The sequence below is a fragment of the Sardina pilchardus genome, chromosome 20 (genome assembly GCF_963854185.1).
Source record: "Sardina pilchardus chromosome 20, fSarPil1.1, whole genome shotgun sequence".
In the NCBI taxonomy this organism is placed as follows: Eukaryota; Metazoa; Chordata; class Actinopteri; order Clupeiformes; family Clupeidae; genus Sardina; species Sardina pilchardus.
The window spans coordinates 9,989,131-10,001,674 of record NC_085013.1 but is presented as its reverse complement, the minus strand read 5'-3'; the positions used below and the strand labels follow the sequence as shown (position 1 = coordinate 10,001,674).

The 12,544-nt window shown below is 38.8% G+C and overlaps 1 long non-coding RNA gene across 1 annotated transcript; it reads right to left on the bottom strand.

Moving 5' to 3' along the window:
• Nucleotides 1–304: 304 nt before the first annotated feature.
• On the bottom strand, nucleotides 305–2,871 carry LOC134067696 (uncharacterized). The gene is made up of 4 exons (XR_009936542.1): nucleotides 2,412–2,871; nucleotides 2,076–2,212; nucleotides 1,793–1,887; nucleotides 305–1,548 (listed from the first exon to the last, which is right to left on the bottom strand). It is a non-coding gene; the product is annotated as an uncharacterized LOC134067696 (long non-coding RNA).
• Between the last annotated feature and the right edge of the window lie 9,673 nt (nucleotides 2,872–12,544).

The window sequence follows — 12,544 nt, the reverse complement described above, 5'->3', positions numbered from 1 at the left end:
AGCTAAATGGAATATTTCAGTCTTTTTAAATAAATTCAAAAAACACTCCAAACACCTGTTTTTTTTTTTTTGTGGAGGGTTGGAGTATTGTGTGTAGATTGACGAGGATTAAAAAAAAAAAAAAAAAAAAAAAAGAAAATCAATTTTAAGATGAAAGGGTCTGAATACTTTCTGGTTGCACTGTAATATACATTTCTGCTATCTAATGTTCACTATAAAAACAACAAACTGACTAATTACAGTACTATTAATGCTACTACTACAAATCAAGTCAAGTCATGTTTATTTACAGTATATGGCGCATTTTATACACAATGTGCTTTACATAAACAAAGGCAAAGAGTAATAGAATATGAAACCATAAAAGATAAATAGTTCAAATAGTTTATAATTAAAGTAAGTTCAATTAAAAAACAGAAAATATAAAAGGCACAAGGTAGAATACTAAAAAGACAGATAACAGGAAGTGCATTTGATCAGTTAGCAGAAGACGTCTGAGAACAGTTTGGTCTTAAGATAAAACTGGCTACAGTTGGGGCCTTAAGTTGGTTGCAGAGCTAAACCGCAAAGCAGCTATAAAGGTGCTTCACCATGTCTCGTTCTAATAGCGGGTTTTACTGACAAGTTTTCCTCCTGAGAGCTGAGAGGTCTGGAACGTGTTTAGGCCTACTCCTGAAGCATGTCTGATAGGTAATTTTAGGTCCCATTCCACTTAGTGATTCATAAACAAGCGGTGGTGCTTTAAAGTCAATTCTGGGACATACTGGAAGCCAGTGCATGAGAACCCTAGCTGCTGCATTTTGTATCATCTGAAGCTGTTGATCTTTTGATAGGTGTGTGAAAAGCCGATTGCAGTAACCCTACTGGAGATAAATGCATACTGTAGGCCTACATGAGTTTTTCTAATCATATTTTGACATTAGATACATACCACGACTACTTCTGAACAAGTTTAATAAACGAAGAAGAAAAATAAGTGGACTTTGATATTTTGTAGGTGATAATTTGTGTTTTACGAAACATCATTGATCTTGTGCACTAATGATTTACAGTATGATGTGTAATCAGGGACTCTGAGCAGTTAGGGACGTTTTTGAATGTACAAACATTTTATCTCACTTCCTTGTGCTCATGACATTAGCTTTTATGGACAGTGAATACACACAGAATATGTATGTACACAAACACAATACTTTTTGGGGATTAATGGACTATTTAAATGGCAATTTTACATTACTAGCTTTATGTAAGCAAGCTTATTTAGTTAACTGAAAATGTGAAACCAACTCTTCCTTATCAGTGCAGTACACAATCATACCATACAGAACACAAGAGTACACAATAAAGTTAGTATGACAAGAGTAGCCTACTTCTGAGGTTTATGCTACCTATCTTTACTGATGCCACAGTGGTCGTTAACAAAACTATCTGTGTCTTGCGGTACAAGTGTTGTCATTCCAGTTTCTTCCCAAGGGTTTGGCGTTATCGATGATTTCTGCACAGTGCTCATTTCCGTTAAGACCATTTGGCTCTCCTTCCATCCAGTACCTAAATATCACCCAGTGAAGAACATATGCATTTCATTTTACAAACACTATTATAAAATGTGAACAAAGACAATGGAACTATTTAGCCTAACAGCCTACATATTTGTCAGGTGTGTATGCTAATGGTTTCAAGACCAACATTTTATTTAAAAAATACATAGATCATTCTAGAATGTTCAGCATACAAGAACCTAAAAAACAACCTTTAATCCATTCTCTGTGAAATGCCAGTTTCAGTGACCTACCCAGTTTTCAGCAATTCACCATCTAACCATTTCCATGGTCCCTCCACATCAGAAAGACCAATCCACCCTCTTTTCCGAAATCCTGAGATAAATTCCTGAAATGTACATGTCAAGATACACAACCAAATCAGCAGTGCCCAGTTAACTCTACTCTGAGTTCATCTAGTTCCATTTGGTTGAGTGTTAATATTACGCTGACCATAGTTGGATATGTAAAGCTCCACCAAATGATATACTGTGTGAAACATTTCAGTCTTCTATTGGCTTCTGTGTTGTCGCTCACCTGTTCCTCCTCACTGTCAATAATCATCAAATACCCCCCTCGATCCATGCATTGTTGTTTACCATCACTCCAAGTTTTCTGATCATTTGAAATGTAGTAAAAACTGTAACCAAAACGTATCCAGTCTTGCGGAATTGCTAATATGAGAAATAATAAAACAAAATGTGTTCTACTGGCAATGCAAAGGTCTAATATTAGATCAGCACCAAAAACATATAGTGAGATGTTCTTCATTTCATCTTTTGAAGAATTTATTATGGTCACTTTGCACTTCAATATCTCACTGAAAACATCAATTAATCAGGCACTTAAGCAACATCATGCGAGAATACTCACGAAAGGTGTTAAGCAGCTTCTCTTTCTCAGCAGTCAAGTTTCTGTTTTTATCCATCAGATCATTCTTCTCTGCTGTCAAATTACTAATTACGTCACGCAGCTCATGATTTTCTTTGGTTAGTTTGGTGTTTCTCTCTTGGAAGAGGTCTCGCTCTTTGATCAAATTGTTGTTAGCTACCTGCAGTTGATCTCTCCCTTTGGTTATGTTGGAGTTTCTTTCTTGGAGGAGGTCTCTCTCTCTTGTCAAATTGCTGTTAGTTACAGTAACTGCAGTTGATCTCTCTCTTTGGTTATGTTGGAGTTTCTTTCTTGGAGGAGGTCTCTCTCTCTTGTCTTATCGCTGTTAGTTAACTGCAGTTGATCTCTCTCTTTGCTTATGTTGGTGCTTCCTTCTCGCAAGAGGTTTTGCTGTTTGATCAAATTCTTGATAGTTAATTGCAGTTGGTTTCTCTCTCTGGTCACGTTGCTCAGCAGTAGGTCCATATGTCTTTGTAGCTGTTGTGTCTCTGCAGTGTGTTTTGTAGCTATCACTATGATGACGAGCAGCAGAACACACAGCAGCCCCAGAATCACTACAGCCACTCTGTAGCCTTTTTTTTCTATGGTACCGGCACCTAAAATTAACAATTTAATATGTTATAAAATCATTTAATTATGATACTATATATATTGTATAAAGGGATCTTTACATTTATATTTGTATCACAATACAATACTGAACATTCTGTTATGTTCTAAGTGTGACGATTTTTACACAGAGAAGCCATTATATCACACATACATAGCTATTGTAATAGCTGATTTTCTATGCTGTTCTTTATCTTTCTTTCTTTCTTAATTTTACTTTCAGTCATTACCTGCACATCTTATATATATATAAGACTTTTAAAAATGTTTTTTTCTTTATTCTCCATTTACCTCTTCTTTTTAAAAAACACCAATTTGACTTGTCTTATGCGAATCATTCTTTTTCATTTTCCACCCTAAACATGGACAAAATGCACCATTGAGATCAATATGTTTTGTCCCTATATCCTTGCAATTTCAGTGATTCAATGATTTTAATGCCACCTGTGGTTAGTCTATACAAACATATTTCTCAATAGATCTCAATGGTGCATTTTGCCCATGGCAGGGTGGGAAATGAAAAAGAAAGATTTGCATAAGACAACTCATGTTGCATGTAATATTGCAATGTGAAAAATGTTGTTTTGTATGTTGCACACCATACTGTATGTATCAGATCAGTTGCAAACAATAACGAATGTAGACCTGTGAACATTTTAACGGCAGTTCTATTTATGTGTACAACATTTTGTTCCATGGTAAGGATGGTGAATCACTGCGATTAGGTTCATTTTGACAACCTTAGTTGTATATTGACTTTACATAAAACATACGAACAAAGCTGAACTACATTGACATTAAACAAAGAGGGGGAATTTTCAGGGACGCACCTGAAATCTCTCCTTTTTCCTTGTTCCTCTGAGTACTCATCTGAGTTCTGATTGTTTCCTGATTAGCATAAACCTTTTCATCTTCATCCAAACTTCTTTGACTTGGATCACCTTCATTAACATTTCTACATATATCTCCAGAAAACTCCATCTGCTGCTCTACTGTATACTGTATGTTTGATGGTAGACTACACACTCCTCTGTATTCTCAGGGGAATTTAAAGTCAGAGGGAGTTACACAAGCAGAAAGTTACGCCTTCAAGCATGGACTCGAGTAGATGTACCCAATAGATGTTTCACATGTACTATGGTTGGGATAGGGTCATGCAATTGTTGGCGGGGGTGGGGGTGATGGCCTCCTCCTTGTCCTTGTCAAAGTGGTCCCTTGGACATGATTCAGCACACCAGGTACAGGCAAGGAGGCATCGTTTTGACAACACCACACACCATGACCACAATTAAAGATTAATTCATGAATTTATCAAAAGAGCAGAAACCAGAATCAAGCATTGTTAAGTTGATGATATTCTGCTGAGTGAGTAAATGTGCTTGGGGGTCTTGTACATGCAGTTAAACACAAACACCTTCTCTCCACACCTGCAGCTAGGGGGAATAATTTAAGGCAGATGCATGCCAAAGAATACAAACATATGAAATTAACTTGGTTTAATCAAAAAGCTGCAAAAAGTCTGTGAACCAATCTCACAAATGACCTGTTGGTTTTGCCACTATAATGATTGCCATTGCATTTTATGAGGTTAACATGATATGCTATAATATCTCTCTTGAATGTTAATTTGAACTAGCCATTACATTTAAATGATTGGCCTTTCCCACTAATCTGTGCCTGCAAATTTGCACTGTACATACATAATACATTTCGCTATCTAATAGTAACTAACATACCAATACCAATGCTACTACTACTAGAATAAGTGGTACTTGGTAACATGTAAGTGAAAATATTATACAAAACGTTGTTGATCTTGTGCATTAATGATTTACAGTAATCGGGGACTCTGAGCCGTTAGGGAAGTTTCCATAGGCTAACTATTTGAATGTACAAACTTATTTTTATCTCACTTCCTTGTGCTCATGACATTTGCTTTTTTGGACAGTGAGTACACACAGAATATGCACACAAACACACCCATACTTATTGGTGATTAATTGAAAATTGAAATGCCGAATTCATGTTCCAGTATAATGTTTTAAGAAAAACTAAAACAAGTGCACATTTTAGATTAGCGAGACCACGATGTAGTACTGTGAGCACACGTTTAAGGAAAACGGGCGCACGAAGTAATGAAACGAGAGCACGCTCTACTTAAAAAAGTGCACGATTTAGTAAAACGAGAGCTCGATTTTGCAAAGTGAGCGCACGTTTTCTTCCTTCCCCAAAAATATTGCTTTGACCCCTCCAGGGCTCCGTATAGAACATTCTTAGAGTTTCTTAGTGTAGCACTGTAAGAGTTTCTTAACGAATCTTGGAAACCCGGCCAATGTCAAGATACACAGCCAGATCCAGTGTTAATGCTACTCTGAGCTCATATAGTCCCATTTGGTTGAGTGTGAACATTATTCTGACCGTAGTTGGGTATGTAAAGTTCTCTTCAGATCAAAAGGAAATTGAACACTTGCTGTATAAGAGTTTTGGAATGTAACAGTTCAAAGTCCCCTTAGAATTATAATCATGAATCAACATGAATCTTTAGATGTAATTTCCAAAAATGCCTGGAACTTGAAGAAACACCTCACCTCACCTTATGAGCTTGTCACAAAATAAGAAAATGTCAACAACTCAATTTTGACAAAAACAGTCTGATAGAACCTTTAACATTTCAAGGGGATGAATGTCTGCATGCATATTTTAAAAAATGCTTTATATATAACCAACACACTAATTTATATTTGTTTATTATTTTCTTAATGCTTCCATCTTATGACCGAGGACCACAGGGACAGTTAAGAGGGAAGTTGTCAGTCTACAGTACAGGATGTGGTAAAGTGTGTGTCTGTCTGATAAATTCTGATAGAAAAAGGTTAATCTAAATATATGCTTAGCCAATCACCAATGAGCATGATTTGAAGATATCAATATGTTGATCAAATGTAGACACAAGAATTTGAAACAAATGCATTTAATTGGCAAGACAGTAGCTGAATATTCAGCCAACAAGGCCCCCCACTCCCACATATACACAACTTTTGTCACGGTTTCTGAAACTAGATGCTATTATTTATATATTTAGCTACTGTCTGTGAACATAACGTGTCTGTACATGACACATAAAACGAGTGTTACCAATTTAACTTTCTTCGGTATTCTGAAGAGACAATATGTTATGTAGACATTCAAGTCATTTTCTATTTATTTACTGTACAACATTTTTTCTTTTCTTTTGTCACACACTCTGAAATGCTTGTTCTAGCCATTACAATACTCAGGACTCTAGCTGTAAATATGAATAAAGTAACACTGTGAACATGTTTTGCCATTTGCTGATCACAAGATACAAACAGTAATAATAAGCAACTACACAAATACTACTACTGCTACGAACAGCTACTGCTATACTCCTAATTATTATTAAGCCACTAACTAATGATGAGCACAAGAATGTGAACATTAGTTCAAGTTCAAGCTCAAAGCTTATGGTCATGTACTCATAAAAAAACATTATAAGTAATGAAATTCTTATGCTCAAGAGTCCATTCAACAACAGAAATTAAATAAAAAAGAAAAATGAATAAATAGATACTATAAAAAGAGGGGTTGGGGAGCACCAAGGGACACCCAGGAGCAATAGGGGCAAGGAAAAATTCCCTTCTTCAGGAAGAAACCTTGGGCAGATCCAAGGCTCAAGGGGCCAACCCAACTGCCTGGGGTCGTTATGCATTACGCTCATGGCTGGCTGGCTGCAGACAAACTAGTCCCCAATATCCAAAGCTTATCAGATTAAGATATTTGTGGCACAGAGTCATATAGTGAGATGTGCAAAAACTCTACAGAACGCAGTGTGAACAAAACACAAATCCACATACATCAGAAGAATAACCCATTACAGTTTGCATACAGCCCAGGGCTGGACTGGCCATCTGTATATACTGTAACAACTCTTAACTAGATAATCTTTGAGACGACATGCATACATGACTATTTCTGACATTCTGATACGTTTTCAACCATGACGTGTGTACAATTCCGGTTGGAAAGATGTATCAGAATGTTAGAAACGGGTTAAATTGGGATTGGTTATGTGGGGGGGGGGGGGGGGGGGGGGGGGAGCTCTGCCTCCGGCCTGCCCAAATATACTTTTTGTAAAAAAGTATACTTGGCCGACGTCTATTTCACAGATTGTTGTTTGGGTAAAGGTGTACATATTGTGAAGTACTTTGTTGTAGGACGTACCGAACACAAAATGACTCTTGAGCAGTTCATCAAAGGTGCCAACTGCACTGGCTGACATGCATGGGATGGCGTACTTGTCGAGAACAATGTACCCGTAATTTCCGGACTATAAGCCGCTGCTTTTTTCCCATGCTTTGAACCCTGCGGTTTATACAACAGCATAACATTTGGGAAGGCTTAGCCTTCCCAAGCCTCCATTAAGCGCAGCCCATGCCTCACGCACGAGCAAATCGGTCTCTTCTGGACACCCAGGTAAATCCGCCATGATAATACCAACAGGCCATTGAATAATGCGCCAGGCTTTTAAAGGGAATGAGAGTGTGAAATCTAATTGGTTTATTGTATGCTACGCCCAAAAGACACCCATGACTAATTAACTAAATTAAGACAACCCCTTTTGACTTTGCGCCGAGCGCAATGTTCACTTTTCACGCAGTCATTATAGCCTTTTGCGCTAGGACCGCCCCCAAAGTAACTTGCGCGATTGACTTGCGACAATGCCCATTTGATCCTGAGAAAGTGAGAATAGAGCCCATTAAGTTAATTATGTGAAGCCTTTTTTGTTTTAATTTGAATGATTACAGCTTACAGCCGCTCATGAAAATCATGAAATGGTATCTCTTTCTCGGGTCAAATTGTGGTTAGTTAATTGCAGTAGGTCCATACTGTATGTCTTTGTACTGTAGCTGGTCTGTCTCTACAGTGTGCTTGGTAACCATTCTTCTGATGACAATCATCAGCAGGAGAACACACAGCAGCCCCAGACTCACTACAGACACTCTATAGTATTTCACATTAGTGGCAGCAGCTCCTACAGTAAAATAATCTTCAGCATCATCCAGTCTATGTCCACTCCTCTTTGACTTGACCTTCATTGAAGTCACTACCACCACATATAAAAAGATTTCCCTTGATGTAAAGATTAACCTTTACAAAAACTCTGTCTGTTCTGTACTTTTCATGTCTAATGGCCACATAGAAACTACTGCTGCACAATTCTTTAAACTGCTATGTGTGCAACACTACTACTGCTGATTTTGAAAATAAACTCTTAGACAACCACATTTGTTAGAAGAACCACTTCCTTAAATGGAGCAAACAGAAAATGCTTGTAGAGTCTGGTTTATTCCATCGCCATCCTGCGAGGTGTTGGAAGTAGTACAGGATGTGGTAGAGTGTGTGTCTGTCTGATAAGTTTAAATTAAGTAAAAAAGGTTAATCTAAATGTAGGTTTAGCCAGTCACCAATGAGCATGATTTAAAGATATCAATATGTTGATCAAACGTCATAGCTTCTGAACCAACTTCATTTATCCATTTTGACTTGCTTATACAGACTTTTTGGCTTTGAGCACATGTACGGGACAGGGCGTGATAAGAGTTGTTGAGTAGCACCGCAAGGGACTGTGCTGTCCTCTTTTCTCTTCTCACTGGACACTGTACGGAGATGGAGTACAGGGTACAGGCAACCGCAAACTGCTTTGTTCAGGAGCAACCACCTTGTGTTGACTGTGGTTAAGACAAGGGAAATGGTGGTGGACGTTAGGAGGGCCAGGCCTGAGATAAATACCATTTCTATCCTGGGTGAGGAAGTAGAGGTTGTAGATAACTACAGATATGTGGGTGTTCATATTGACAAAAAACTGGATTGGAAGTTCAACACTGAGGCAAGAAGGGTCAGAGCAGACTCTATTGCTCGAACAAGCTCAGGTCATTTAATGTGTGCAGCAAAATGCTGCCATCTGTTGGGGCAGCAGCATTACAGTCAAGGACACTACAATGATTTAACTAATCTCAAGCTTATTAAGAAGGCTATCCCATTTTTTGAAATACCCCTCAGAGACGGTTGAAAAAGGATCTTTGGTGATACTGTGCAGATTCTGTCACAGGGAGCAGCAGACCTCGCATTCAAGATCAGGCCAGATCTGGGCCAGAGTTATTGTGACCGCCACGCAGTGAAGGTTTAGTCAGTTTTTTTCATCCATTTTTTTCCCCCTGCATGAGTAATTTTCCTTCAAGTATTCCCCAGGACACTGAAAGACAGGGGTGCACGGAACTTGGTGGGCATGATCCATATGTAGATGTTCTATTTATTTATTTTAACTAATAGGCTAATTGGATTTTACATATCCTGATGTGCACTATGCACAACTATTTTCAGACTCATGTGTAACCCCTAGGGGGCTAGCCTGACTCTCGCCAGACCCTTGTAGTTCCGCCATGCTCCACCAGAGGCGTTTCGCTGAGCTCCACACAAGGGTCTGGACGCGAGGGCAATCCAAACCCCTGCCAGTGATCAAAAAATGAGCAGCCAATCAGGAGCGCCGAAGCGAGTGTTTGATTCAAATAACAATAGACCTCTGAAGTTCGCCTACAAAAAGGATCCAAAGCTGCCATCTTTGCCCATATAAGGAGATCCGGGAGTTAATTGAAGCTAACTGCCTATGGCAAGTTGCATGGTAAGTTAGCTCTGGGGTAGCAAAGATCAAAGTGTGCCGTCTTCACCTACCGAAGATCACAGTATCCAATAGACGGCAGTGGACAAAACTGTGTAGTGAAAAACGTCTGCATTTCCAATGCCATCATCCCCGTGAGAGTTTAACAGGTGCGATAATTGAAAATCCCCATGTTATTTTCCCATAGAAAAAATCTCAAGATACCGGATCTCCTTATTTGGGCAAAGATGGTGGCTTTTTTGTAGGCGAACTTCAGAGGTCTATGGTGGCACGCAGCGAGGAGTCTTGTGCTGACATTGATTCTGCTATTTCAACCGTTTTGTCGAATCTATCGAGTATTCATTCTTTCAGAGAATAGTTTTGAAGACATTCATTGGTGGCAAGGATGTTTTTACTCTTCTTCCGACCGGGTTTGGCAAGAACTTGAAGAAGCCTAGCACGTCATTCAAGATAACAGGCAAGTGGTTTATCAAATCACATGCGAGGATGTTTTACAAGGACCCGCCTTCAGAAATACATCTCCTATCGAGAAGTCCCAGATCCTTGTGTGAAGCAGACAGCGAACTACAGGATCTGGCGAAAGTCAGGTTACTAGGGGGCACCCACATTCACAATTTGTGTAATTAAGCTAGAGAACTCAAAGAGCCTTCCCCCTAAAGCTCTAGGCAGGTTGTCCAATGAAGGAACAAGAATGGGAGTGATGTAATTAAAAATTTACTTTTATTAAAACACTTCGACACAATAAATACAACCATGCAATCAGGGCAAGCAAATATTCTCTGCTGGTAGCGGTGGCAAAGCTCACACACACACACACACACACACACACACACACACTGCAAAAGACTCCACACCAAATAGGCAGTACACGCACACAGCGTTTCACACTGCACACTGCTGGACACTTCAAAAGGAACACTGCCCCCACAAGAAATATTGCACAATGCCCAAGGCCAAATACCAAATTACAATGGTTGTATAACATACAGACAAAGAAAGAAAGAAAGAAACACACAAACAAATAAACAAACCAACAAACAGTACAGCTAGCAAGCTAAGCTTAGCAGGCCTTCCCCTTAAGCCCACCAAGGTTCAGGACACAGTTGTGGCATATATTCAAAGCAATATCAAATTAAAAGAATGATTAAATCCAGGAAGAGCAGTGGCTAGTTGGACAGACGAAGGTAATCCTCCTGTAAGCAAAAAGCATTTAAAGACTTGCACTACTGTGTTTGGTAGCAATACAGGCCAATACCTCAGTCATTCAAATGGCTGCGTTCAGCTTGTTACACTTCCTGAGCATGATGGCAATTAAAACAAGATCAGATCTATGATTGAAAGTCTAAATACAAAAATTAACTTGTTGAATGAACTTACAGTTAGATGAAATTGCTATAAACAGTGTGGATAATAGTAGCTGAGCACACTCTCACCAGCGTTAGCGTTGCTTCTGTTCATAAACAGACAAGAAACAATCACGTCTGAGGGAGAAAGGAAGCAAGTAGACTTACATTGCTGCAAAGAACTCTGTGGACCACACTAAAATCTCACAAATACGACCAGTTGGTTTTGCCATATAGTTATTGCCATTGCATTAGAGGGTAGCATACTGTAACATCACCTTCCTGAAATAATGGCTTTTTTCAGATTTTATCAGGGAACACAAAAAGCTAACAAAACATATCATCATGATGATTTAGGTAAAAATAATGTTTTTGTCAAAAATTACTTACTGTTCATATAAACTAGCCATTACAGTATATTATGTCATAGGCCTCCTCCACTAATCTGTCCCTGGATGTGCAAGGCTGTATGCAGTACATACTGTACTGTAATATGCAGAACATACCCTTTTGCTATCTAGTGGCCATTTTATGAACAACTAACTACTTTAGTCAAGTCAAGTTTATTTATTTGGCACATTTCATACATACATTCAGGGGTCATTCAATGTGCTTTACATAAACAAAAGCCAAGAGTATTATGATATATAAAGAGTAATATAGCATACAATTTGAAAAGTAAAGTACATAATATAATTAAAAAAGACACAAGGTAGAATAATGAAAAGCGTGGTTCTTCTTGTTCCTTACGCATCTCAGCTTTCCAGATGTGAACAAGGAGCGATCGCCTCCTGAACAAACTGCAAGGTTGCAATAGCGGATAGGGGCACTGGGGGCGGGAGGAAATATTACTGTTTTCAATCAAACTGGTCAGTCAAGGAAAACAACGATTTCTAAGCGATTTTATGACAATGAACAAGTTGCATAGGGTCTCTTTAACAGGAGGCGTCTGAGACTATATCATTGGTCTTAAGTCTAAATTCATAACTGGCTGGTGTGATTGGAGTCTTTTTGATGTCATTCGAAAGATTGTTCCAGAGCTAAACCACACAGCAGCTATCACCCTCACCATGTTTAATTCTAACAGTGGGTTTTGCTAACAAGTTTTTCTCCTGAGACCTGAGAGGTCTTCACCAGGAGCATGCCTGGGTAATTAGGGCCTGTTCCATTTAGCGATTTATAAACAAGCAGTAGTGCTTAAACCCCCTCAATTCTGTGACTTACTGGAAGCCAAAGCAGGGACTTAAGCATTGGAGTGATATGGTGGTCAGTTCTTTGAGTTTACATGACAACCCTTTTTCAGTACAGTACACAAGCACACCATACAGAACAGAAGATTACACAATAAAGTCAGTGTACTGTATGAGTACTTTGGAGGTTCATGCTACTCTGTACTGATACTACAGTGGTCGTTCACAAAAATAACGGCGTCTTTCAGTACAAGCGTGGTCATTCCAGTTTTTCAG